The sequence below is a fragment of the Schistocerca cancellata genome, chromosome 5 (assembly GCF_023864275.1).
Source record: "Schistocerca cancellata isolate TAMUIC-IGC-003103 chromosome 5, iqSchCanc2.1, whole genome shotgun sequence".
In the NCBI taxonomy this organism is placed as follows: domain Eukaryota; kingdom Metazoa; phylum Arthropoda; class Insecta; order Orthoptera; family Acrididae; genus Schistocerca; species Schistocerca cancellata.
In genome coordinates this window covers 612,681,318-612,694,486 of record NC_064630.1, presented here as the reverse complement: position 1 = coordinate 612,694,486, position 13,169 = coordinate 612,681,318, and positions in this window count along the sequence as shown.

Here is a 13,169-nt window from a genome sequence, read left to right as displayed (position 1 = left end):
GCAATTTTAATGGCCAGTAGTGTATTAACATTAAACAAAACTTGAAGGAATTCCCTATCATGATATGTGCTGATTTAATTTTTCATTAATTTCCCCATTAAATTTATATCTAAAACTAGAGAGTTCTTTTTCACACACCCTATACATTGATGGGGCAAAACCTGTTTGCTGTAGAATAGCACTCTCCGTCTGTCGCGTGTCTTTGGCGCAGGTGCACGTTTCGAGCATCCGTTTGCCTGGGCGTGACCTCATGTAACAAGAAACATCATTAATCAGATGACAGGCTCCCAGTAGTCCACGATCCAATACCAATATCTTGTGCTCACCGCAGTCGTAATCGTAATTGACAATGTCGTTGGGTCAATACGGGGAGACGCTGGGATTGTCTCCTGCGTAGCTCCATACTGAACAATGTGTGCTCAACGACGTGCTCCGAGACACTTGCGGTTGCATAAGTAATCAGACTAATCAGAGATCGCAGCCTATTCATCTTTACAAAACGGGCAGTTCTCCGACTTTTACGTTCTGTGATGAGGCTTGGACGTCCAACATTTTGTCGTATACTCCTTCAACGACAGTTGCATGTGTACAGCCGACGAACTTCACCGTTTCCGAGAAGCTTTTCGTGTATCCATGACGCTGCAAATATGCCAGTTCTCCGACAGCCGTAGTACAGGCTCTTCCTTGAAAATTTCCTAGCAGATTAAAACTGTGTGCCGGACCGAGACTCGAACTCGGGACCGAGTTCCCGGTCCGGCACACAGTTTTAATCTGCCAGGAAGTTCATATCAGCGCACACTCCACTGCAGAGTGAAAATCGCATTCAGGCTCTTCCTTTCTCCTGTTGCTACCGTTACGAGTGATACGTCATGTTTACATCCACGTATGGCTTAACTATTACCGCTGCCACTCACTTTGTATTAACACTACATTTGTAACAGTACCGTAGGATATGTAGACTATCATAAGTAACGGTTGAGTACGGGTATTTTCCTAGTACCTTTGGTCACTAAGAATTGTACCCGAATTACCTGTACATTATGTGGTACATAACTACCGGGCGTTACCTCATAACGATCGCTTTCTTTTCCTATGGGATATCCTGCTAGATTCTCCTAAGAATCTGAAGCAGTGAACTGTCTAGAGTCTTGAGTGACGGTATATAGAAGTCCAAGATATCCAACGGAACATTTTTGTTGACTGTGGTCACCCTCCCGTCTGTTACTTAAAGCAAACAGTTTTCACAGCAACATTAATTCAGGTTTTGTTCGAAAATTGCTGATTTGTATCGTGATACAAAGGAAAGTTGCAGTAAAAAGAGAGTAAATAATACATATTTATTACGTACTGCTATAAAACACAATTCCCTCAAGAAAATGCTAAAATAAAAAAACCGCAAAAACAAAAGATGTCAAACATCGCTTTAGTCTTCATGTTTCTGTTATTCGTAAGCAACCTTCGCCATTATCAATAATAACACTTGGTTTTGATCATGATGAAGAACACTCTTTTGAGTACAAAGCAACAACAATTACACACACTCACAAGGTGTGTGAACTGTATTTGCATCAAAAGTTATTACTTTGGTTTCAGAAAACCGCAGAAGTTACACGATCAACTAATATTCATCACTTACAAAATGCAGTTTATGTTCTGTAAGGATATAAAATACATGATAGACTTAACACCGAATGATGTTCTAATTGCATGCAAAGCAAACAACCGAATAAACAAAAAAACAAAGATAAGTCGTTGGGTCCCAGTTTCTCTGTTTCACGTTCATTTACGTTCCTTTCCTATCAATGCAACCAATATTACCGATAATCCTGCCATTTACTATGTCATTTATGTAGTATATCTAAACTACCGAACCATAGTTCTGATAGAGCGCAACTTTAATTAACACTGACGTGTGACAAAACGAAGACAGGATCTACACATGATACATGGCCGTAAATTGTTTCTCAGCAATGTCACCCTTTTACCTTAAGTCTGAAGATTTCTCCCCAATGAGGTGAAACTAGTTGTCAATAAACACATTTTCGTGACCTTGACGTAGAATTTTTAATCAATACATTTTAATCTGCTCATTGTCAAAGTCTCTTATGTCATCGGGTTTACTTGTTTTCTGGAATGACTCCCCGATTTTCTGCTTCGTTTGTATATTTGCTTACATCACCAGGCGTCGTTCATTTTGCCGCGGGTCTTGTCATAAGGCTGCCGGTGAATCTTCTGATTTGTATGGTCGTGGTTCATGAAACTACTTCGTTCCTGATGTTTTGTCCAGAACTGCGCTGGACATTTTCAGAGGTGCTCCGCAGAATCAAAAGCACCCGTAAAGGCGTCTACCGCAGCTCTGGACCAAACACATAGACACATAAGACGCAGGACATCCTCATCCTCCTACATCTGGAAGAACCTTATTATAAATGCTAACTTCCTTCCTGCGTTTTATTTGAGGAGTTTTATTGTGTGATTTAGCTTGACCATGGGCACTTTTTTAGAAAACAGGTTTTTACGCACATCACCTATATTTCCATTTAAACTGTTTCCTTTTCTATCTGCAGAGGCTTGTTGTTCGCATTGTAACGCATCTTTCACTCTAATGTCTCTCAGTATAGCTTAAGTTCTTTATCCTTCGTTTTCTGTCTTTTTTCTTGGTTGCCATTTTTGAAGTGGCCGAACTTCTTCAGGCATAGTGTAGTACAGCTGGTACGCTGAAGTGACATTCAGCTTAACAGGCTATGGTTCATAGGCCTAACAATGTGTTCTTTAGCAATTGAAGGGCCAGTTTCGGGAATGAAACCTGAACCAACAGCATTAAGATCAGGTATATCTGTTGTGTATGAAGGCATCGGTGAAAATATAGAGTATTAAATCAACGCAAGACACAGTTTGCTTACGTAAGAAATGACCTGGGTATGACTTAGACTTTCATTACGAATTTATCTATTAAATAAGAGTACTTGCTTACATAAAGACAGCGGAGTAGGTTTTCCAAGTGGACCGATGTGCCACTGTTGAAGTGGGCCATTGTACGCCCATCACCACACTGGAGTTATTTCACTTCATTTACGAAAACTTAAAACATTTATTGCCGTAAACAGTGTAAAAATAATCCTTAAACTATGGACTCTAATCTTGTACTTACTGATTGAATAAGAACGTTGTCTTCGAGCACGCATGAAATGTCTTGAGTACCCAAAATTTACTTTCACTAACAAGAAAAATCAAAATGCGTGACCATTCTCGCTCGACAATTTAACTGTAATGACTTGTTTGTGAAAAGACAGCGGTATTGTTGCTACCAATCGCCTTCATCGGTGGCATAATATGACGGCAGTTCAACGAAATAATACCAACTCGCCACCGTGCTCCTATGGCCAATCTGCCAAGGCCTTCTCTGCAGCGTTATCTGCACAAAGAGTAACAAATAAGCACACCCAACACAGAACAATCGTGATTTCATTTTATTAAGAAACTGCTGTAATCTACAGCAATAAACAAATACTTGCACAGTTGCGGTGTTTACTAGTCATGGAACATAATAACACATCACTTGATCTTTACATTCACAAGAAAATACATGAAGTAGAAGGAGCTGACACTTGAAGTTTCACAACTTCAGCACCTATCACAGGTTACATTCAGTGTCACTCGACGATAATGTACTCAAATTTCGTTAGTGTTCCACACACCCTAGCCTGCAGTCCCAGAGACATCCATGAAAACGTTCAGAGTCTATTATCTGCAGTCAGCAGAGAGTAGAGGGGCAGGCACAGCAGGGCGAGACAACGAAATCAACAGAGTTCGTAGGTCCGAAGCAATATATTGATCAGAATCCACCGTATTCACATAGGGCATGAAAACCTGCATCACTTACACCATCTCTGTAAGCAGTATGATTCTAACGTAAGTTATGCTATTCGTGGGCGTTTCTGTTTCTTTGACACAACATGTTTTCCATTACTTTAAACAGAAATAACACGTTTAGAACAATTTGTGACCTCTACACACAACCAGTAACAAATAGAACATGCATCCACAAAAGCGGCTGGTCTACGGGTGCACCGTGTATGGCCCGGCGAACTCAGAACGCATGAAAGCCCTATAAAACTGGTGGCAACGCACGGTGTCTGCTCCCCAAGAACTGTGGCTGAGCACTTAAAAATTTTCAGTGCCTTCAGGATTATGGTATCAGTGCTTCTGTGCGATTCTTTAACTTTTGATTGAACTTCTCTAGTTCTCGATCAACACAGAGATGATGATACCTACATCTACAGCTACGAGCACTTAAATCTTCCTGCGCGAGCTCTGATTTATCTTCTTTCATTATGATGATCATTCCTCTATATGTGGGAGAAAGTTTATTATTGAAATTTCATGAGAAGATCCTGCAGCAATGAAACACGCCTATGTTTTAGTGATTGCCCCCCCCCCTCCCCAGTCCACGAATCATATATATCGCTCCCTCCCATTTCGTGATAGCAGCCCTTCTTGGAAATTTTACGACATCCTCCGTCGATGCCATGTGATGGAGATCCCCCAGCGCACAGTAATACTCAAGAAGAGGACGTACAAGCATAGTTTAGGCAGTGTCTTTAGTAGACCTGTTGAATGGTAGTCTTTGGTGTGCTTTGTCCATTCCAATTTAAGTTATTCATAATTCTAATACCTAAGTATTTAGTTGAATTTACAGCCCTTAGGTCTGTGCCATTCATCGTGTCACCTCAATTTAGCGGATTCCTTTTCAGACTTATGTGGATAAATTTACGCTTTACATTATTTCAAGTCAGTTACCACTTTTGTCTAAATCGTTTTTCAATTTGTTTTGATCAGATGATGACATTAATAGATGGTAAATGACAGCATCATTTGTAAAAAGTAAGAGTGGTACTCAGATTGCACCCTAAATCAGTTATGTAGATCAGGAACAGCAGAAGGTGTACAGCACTTCCTTTCTGAAACAGTAATGTGTATATGAAACTAGACATTTTAGCACACAAACGAGAGAATTTTAATCAATAGTTACACAATAGCTGAATGTGACGATTGTGACAGGCCAGCATTCAATGTGGTGTTGACTGAGCATTAATAAATCATAAACCTTGAACTACTGAAAGCTGTAGTTGTTACTTACTTGTCTCATTTCTATTTACTTCACAATGTTGATGAAAATTATCTGCTGGTATATAATCTGCATACGTTACGCCATGCTGAGTTGAATGCACTCGTTGCAGTTGTGACTGCAGCAGGAATTAAACATAGGAAGCGAAAAGTATTCATCAACATATACAGAAGCCAATATACAAGTACAAGAGTCGAAGGATGTGAAAGAGATACTGTAATTGGCAACGCTGTCTACCCTTGATGTTATCCAATCTATACATTGAGCAAGCAGTAAATGAATCAAGGTGAAATTTGGAAAGTGAATTAAACTTCACGGAGAAGAAATGAAAGCTTCGTGGTATGCTGACGAGACTACTTCTCTCAGAGACGACAAAGGACTGGGAAGATAGGCTTAATGGACTGCATATTTTCTTAGTATCCAAGTGTAATAGGATGTAGCAGAATTAAGTCAGGCAGTGTCGACAGAATTACTTGAGGAAATGGGACACTAAGGGCTGGAAATGAGTTTTGCTATTTGGGCGACAAAACAACTGACAATGACTGAAGTAAGTGAGATATAAAATGCGTACTGGGAATAAACGCGTTTTTGTAACTGGGAATTTCTTAACACTGAATGTAAATTTAAGTGTTAGGCAGTCATTTCTGAAGGTATTTATCTGCAGTGTAGACTTGTACGAAACTGAAACGTGGATGAAGATAAAATGTAGCACTAGAGATGATTGCTGAAAAATAGCTGGAAAGGTCGAAGAACTAATGAGGAAGTCCGGAATCGAATTCGGGAGGAAATAAATTTGTGGCACTGCTTAATTCAAAGAAGGAATCGGTTGATACTACATACAGTAAGGCATCAAGGAATCATCAGTTTGGTAATGGATGATGGATGAAACTTACAGCTGTTAGAGTTATGGGTTTTATATATTTAGTGTAGCTTCCAAGTACACGAGGAATGAAGACACGAGTACCGGGTAGCTGCAGAATATTTTTACATTAGTCGCTAACGTTTTTCGTCATTGGGTCCAACTTAACTGTACCACGCTGGGGGGCCGTTTCCGTATGCCGACACGGTAGCTCAAAAAACAAAACAAAAAAAAAAAACACTGAGTGAAGTATTCAACTTGAAGAGGTGTTATGTGACATCCGCATAGAGCAAATGAATAACAACGGTGACGAAGAAATTGGAATTAATTAGAATTTTAAAAAATTAGAAAGAAGTTGGTGTGCAGTTAAAGCGGCGGACTAGCAAGCAAAAGGATACCGATTCGATTCCCAGCTGGGTTGCATATTTTCTATGGTTGAGTGCTGCCTGTTATGTTGTAATTACGTTCGCATCGCTCAACTGACATTCCGCTATCGAGATGGCTGAAAGGGCACGACCCGAGACAAAGGAAAAATGGCTAACAATGGCCAGCCATTTTATCATCTGTGTAGTCTACGCAGTTGGTAAACTAGGCGCTTCTGCAACCCGTGGTGGCAGAGCGGTTCTAGGCGCTTCAGTCTGGAACCGCGCGACTGCGACGGTCGCAGGTTCGAATCCTGCCTCGGGTATGGATGTGTGTGATGTCCTTAGCTTAGTTAGGTTTAAGTAGTTCTAAGTTCTAGGGGATTGATTACCTTAGATGTTAAGTCTCATAGAGCTCAGAGACTTTTCTACCTTTTTTTTTTGTTCTTTGTTTTTTACATGCGCATATGCGCATCTTTATAGACCAAACGACATTTGTGAGCTGCAGTTTTCGTACGTATCTGCTCTTTGGTGCAACACGGCCTATACAATATACGCATACCTTGAGCGAGGACAAGCTATTCTCTTACCAATTTTTCATAAATATTTTTCTTACAACGTTACACAAATGGTGTGAGACCCCAGAAAGTTAACAGCCGGAGTGGACGTTGATGGAGCTAAAAGCATGAGGAATTTTTATGGTTCTTTGTTCGTAGAAACGGCATGTCTGAAGCTGAAAGCAAGTGGTGGCGAGCCATTCCTCAGTAGACCTCGCCGGACAGGCTCACGGCTGCATAGGTGCCGACAAAGCACCCCCTTGTCGAGACGGGTCTCCAGTAGGGGAATGTCCGCTTCACCTGCATCGGCGCCAGCAAAAGCCAGGCTGGGGGCGACGGACTGAAGGGGTGCATCTAAACACTGGCCGCCGGGGTGGCCGAGCGATTCTAGGCGCTTCAGTCTGGAACCGCGCGACCGCTACGGTCGCAGGTTCGAATCCTCCCTCGGGCATGGATGTGTGTGATGTCCTTAGGTTAGTTAGGTTTAAGTAGTTCTAAGTTATAGGGGACTGATGACCTTAGAAGTCCCATAGTGCTCAGAACCATTTGAACCTTCTAAACACTGGGGTTGTAAACAGCGCATTGTGAACTGCTCGCCGCGCGAGATTAGCCGAGCGGTCTCAAGCGTTGCAGTCGCGGATTGTGCGGCTAGTCCCGGCGGAGGCTCGAGTCCTCCCTCGGGCATGGGTGTGTGTGTTTGTCCATAGGATAATGTAGGTTAGGTAGTGTGTAAGCTTAGGGAGTGATGACCTTAGGATAAGATTTGACACACATTTTTTTCGTGCTCGCCAAAAACTGCAAATGGGCCTGTGACGCACTTCTGTTGGCCGCCTTGGTCGTAAAGGAAACGCTGGCGCTTAGGAAACATTTAGAGATAGAATCTTTATTGCATCACATAACTGGGACTAACTTGCTCCAAGGCACAGGCAATTAAGATGAAGATTTGTAAGACTGTATCTGTTCGTTGTTGCCGTGGGAAGCGACGCGACGTCGGGGACAAACATCTGCTGACTCTGCGAAAACATAAAAATGGCTGTAATTGGCGGTTTCTTCTTTTTTTTTCAGAGACACAGGCCTCTTTACTCTTGCGCTGGTTCGTCGGGAGTTTGTGCTGGTGTGTAGGAGGGGAAATTTAGCGCCCCTAAAGTTCTGTGGTTGGCTCAAGTCGAAATGGAAAGCATTGTCGTTTCGTATACTGTGCGGAAAAATGAACGGTTTCTATTTGGAGAAGTGCGAGGCATTATGGCTCTGGACTTTGGTCTGAAAGCAATTTCTGGTCGAAGCTATGGCAGGTGTGGTTGGTACGTGGGACCTGTCCTAAGACTGACTCAACTTGCGAGAAGTTAGACGGGGGAGCCTGTCGTGGTTTTCACTTTACCGACAGTATGACTTCAAACGTCTCGGACCATTCGTTTGCCGAGGGCACACTTAGTCGATTTGGTTTACCAGTCTCGACGTGTGGCATTCTTGTGCGCTCTGCCATATAAGTGAGCCGAATTGGTCCTTGGTGTGTCACACACTGAAATCTTCCGTTATTTCAGGACTCTAGTAGGGAGTAAATTGCGACCCGTCTGCCTGATCGCTAGATCGTGGGATTTTTTACTTCTTTCGTGGGCGCAATCGACTCACATGTGCCGCATTACGTCTCGCCACTGCGGCACACGAATCGCCAGCTGCAGGTTACATCGCTGCACGAAGCAAACAGGGTAATGTACTGCTGCTCCGGCCTTGTCTAGGCGTACCAATTGCCACTTGCTCTCAGCTGCACCCACACAGCCTAATGTAGGTTGACTGTCAAAGTCTGCTCAGCGCCAAATTAACACCGAGAGCATTATCCACATTTTTAGGGCCAGTATATTTGACTCACCTTTGCCACCCAGGATATTTGTCCTTTGTAGTCTTAAACCAACTGCTAGTTGTTTACGATATTCTAACATAATATGTTTGAGTTTGATTAGGGCTGTCTTTGTTTCTTTTGCTTTCTTCGTGTTTGGAAAAATAAATGTTGTCAGTAAACTAAATTTTGCTTGCGTTCTCAATCAAATTATCACTTTAATATAGTCACCTCAAGTGTTAACTTTTATTGTGTACAACCATAACACGTAACCTTTCATTGTGTACGACCCTGCCACGATATCATGCATTTTAGCGTCAGCTGACAAGTGTAAACTTTCAATTTAGCGTACCCTGCCAGGATATTATCGTAACTATTCAATTTAGCGTACCCAGTAAGAAGAGTTCCGTAAACATTCGATGAGGCGTCTCCTGCCAGGATCACCTTTTTATAGTAAAATTTTCGTTAACTTTCAAACTCTTCAGCAGCTAACAAATATATCGAATTATTGACGTTGAACCTGTTTACGTTTAGCATTTCTTTTCAGCCATGCTAGACTTTTTCACATTCAGTATTCATCTATTAGGTCTGAATTATAGGACGAACAGGATTCAGAATTCGACTGCTCCCATATTAGCAAATTTAAAGTTACAAGCAGATGTATTTCCTGCTGACTTATCGACACAGGTGACCAGTCACTCATGTACTACGATGATACGAGAATTTTAAGTAGATAAGGTAAACTCTAAGTGCATTGAGCAGTCATTTATAGTAGAATACCTTGTTCACTCATTGTTACTAAGTATTTTTCTACATTTTAGTCTTATACTTGAAGGAAGAATTTATAAAGTGGCGTCCCGCACAAACAGGATCTAAGGCAGCTGTGAAAGACTACGTAAACGGAGTACAAATACAAATATTTTCTCCTCGGAGTGTAGCTGGATTCTTGTTAATCAAATATCCTGCGAATACTCGGTTATAAATACAAGTTCTCATATTTATCGTCATAAGTTGGTTGGTTGGTTTGGGGAAGAAGACCAGACAGCGTGGTCATCGGTCTCATCGGATTAGGGAAGGATTGGGAAGGAAGTCAGCCGTGCCCTTTCAGAGGAACCATCCCGGCATTTGCCTGGAGTGATTTAGGGAAATCACGGAAAACCTAAATCAGGATGGCCGGACGCGGGATTGAACCGTCGTCCTCCCAAATGCGAGTCCAGTGTCTAACCACTGCGTATCGTCATAAGTACTAATTCGTATCGTTATCTAATATTCAATGAAATATTCTTATTATTATAGTATTACTAGTACAGAAACCTGATATTGCCCGCGTATTTATTTATAATTGTGCCCCTCTGGGGCTCAGCATTTTTTGCTGAGCAAGGGCTTGGCACCCAAGGGGTTCCTGAGCTGTGGACTGGTAAGCGCCGCCAATCCTCTGTCACCGTAAGCTCTGGACATGCTTCAGCGACCACCGTTCGGTGTGGCGGTGGAATCTTGTGTGTCTCAGGGAACGGGGGTCTTGGCTTGACCGCCCGGATCGCTAGGACGGTAAAAACCTCTGTAAAATACCTCTAAATCTCAAGGTGTGCTGCACGATGATGATATGCGTGGCTGTTGAGGTGGAACAGTCGTTAGGGGACAACCTCTGGGGAAACTGCCGCAGCTAAATTGTATAAGGCTAACCTAGACATGTGGGGCTCTGTCCAGGTGGACTTATATTTCCATAGCTGCTTTTGGGACCATCTCTCTTCCTCCTCCCAGTGGAATGGGTGGGCTGCTGGTAGATACCAACACCCAATCAAACAAGAGAGCTCTTGTAGCCAGTCCTACAGACTTGGGCTTTACACAGATTCTGTCAGTACCGAGTAATAGAACGCATGCTGGTGGCCAGAATGTGTATCTTATAACTAAACGGATAAAGGGAGCTTTGAGAAAGTTTCGCCTTTTTGCGTACAAAAAATGTTAGAGGGAATCTCTGGAAGCTTAAAATCTGTCAAGCGATTGGAAGATGGGGCACTGTTAGTAGAAACATCCAATTATCAACAAGTGAAGAATATCCAGAAAGCTCAGTGCCTCGGGGAGTATGCAATAAAAAGTGAACTGCGCAACACTTTAAACAATAGCAACGGTGTTGTCAATTGAGTGACCTACTTGACATTCCTCGAGAAGAACTGAAAGCTGAGAGGTCCCAATAAGGCACTGTTGATGTACAGAACATAATGAAACGGATGGATGGTGATCTCGTAAAATAAGATTTATTTACACTGACTTTCCGCAGCACAAAACTTCCAGAGCATCTTAAGGCTGGCTACCTCCACCTCAGTGTGCGGTCTTGTCTTCCTAACCCGATGCACTATTTTACATGCCAGCGTTTTGGGCACACCATCGCAGACTGTAAGGGAGCAGCCACTTGTGAAAAATATGGTAAAGGCGCCCATCAAGGTGTTTGTTGTGCATCTCCTACAAAATGTGTAAACTGCTCTGGCGATAATCCTGTGTCGAGTAGGGATTGCAGTGTCTTTCTTGAACAAAGGAAGTTACAGAAATCAAAAAACTAAATGTATCTCGTACGGAGAGGCCATAAAGATCTGTAAGGCCATGCATCTGCCGAAGTTTGCTACCTCCTTTGCGACTACTCTTGAACAACCAGTTCAAAAGACCGATGCTTCTACCCAAACAGAGGTTTAATGTCAGCACTAGCACCTGCATTTGCCAGTGCTCTTGTGCCGCCGCAATTCCTTCAAAGCCTATTCACAAAACATTAGACAAGTCGGTTGCCACTAACGTTGTAGAGCTCCCTGCTCCTCCATAGGTTAAATCTGGTCCACGTCCACTATTGCCGCCGCGGTTTTGGCTCCAAAGTCCACCCATTGCAAAAAATCGAAAGCCAGGCGTCCACCACCGACATTGTTGGGGAGTAAACAGTCTGATGATGTCGACTTTCTACTATCTTAGATCTCTCGTGAATCATCGGTAGAACTAATGGAGCCGGCCGCTGTGGCCCAGCGCTTCTAGGTGCTTCAGTCCGGAACCACGCTGCTGCTACGGTCGCAGGTTCGAATCCTGCCTTAGGCATGGATGTGTGTGATGTTCTTAGGTTAAGTTAGGTTTAAGTAGTTCTAAGTCTAGGGGACTGATGGCCTCAGATGTTAAGTCCCACAGTGCTTAGAGCCATTTCAACCATTTGTGAACTAATGGAGCTTGATGTAGAACTTGGGCAATCATCTCACCCCCCCCCCCCCCCGCGCAATTAGGGGTTCCACTCCACAGCGTGAAGACAGGATGAAAGTACAACCCCACGATAGATGAGTCCCATGTTACAGTGGAACATTAATGGTTTCAGGACACATGTGGAGGAACTGAAACCGCTAGAAGAGGAAAACCCTCTGTGCCTGTGTTTACAGGAAACACATTTTAAAGCTGCTGACTCCACTGTGCTACTTGGCTATACCTTTCACAGAAAGTATGACCAGACAGGGGACACAGCCAAGGTAGGTGTGCTGTGTTTGTGAATAACATGCCTCACTCCTCTGCTCGCCACCTGGCTATCGACCTTCAAGCAGTTGCTGTCGGAATTCATGGGTGTTGGAGGATCACTGTTTGCTCGCTGTATCTCCCTCCACAAGATGCAATCATCTCTGAAGCTCTCATAGATCTTGTGGAACAACTCCCACAACGTCAATGCCCATCATGTTTTATGGGGCTCGACGTCTGTTTGCCCTTGGGGTCGGTTCTGGAGAAAAAAAAATGGCTCTGAGCACTATGGGACTTAACATCTGTGGTCATCAGTCCCCTAGAACTTAGAACTACTTAAACCTAACTAACCTAAGGACATCACACACATCCATGCCCGAGGCAGGATTCGAACCTGCGACCGTAGTGGTCACGCGGTTCCAGACTGAAGCGCCTAGAACCGCACGGCCACACCGGCCGGCGGTTCTGGAGAACCTTATGACTTCTCCTCACTAGCTATGCATTCTCAACAAAGGTGCTCACACTCATTTTCTACTGCTACTGTGTCCTTCTCAGCCATCGACCTCTCCTTCCGTTCTCCAGCTCTCACAGACTCTATTCAATGGAAAGTCTTTGATGGCCTTCATTACAGTGACCGCTTCCCGGTCTACATGCACCTTCTGGATGGACCACTACCTGAAGAGTTAACTGAACACTTTTCAGTCAATTAGCTGTATTTGAACATTGCAACAGCATCCAGGAATGGGTGGACCATATCACACAAGGGCTTATCCATCCCAACGTCCTCAGGTCATTTTAGGAGGCCGTTCAGTCATCCGGAACAGGCGTGTGGCTCCTTGACGATTTAAAAGCTGGCCTACAGTAGACATCCTCGTAGCTTTTCGGTCCACGAGAGCCAAAGCCCGACGCAAGCTCGAAAAGGTTATGGCAAGCGTTTCTGGACTCCATCAGTCAT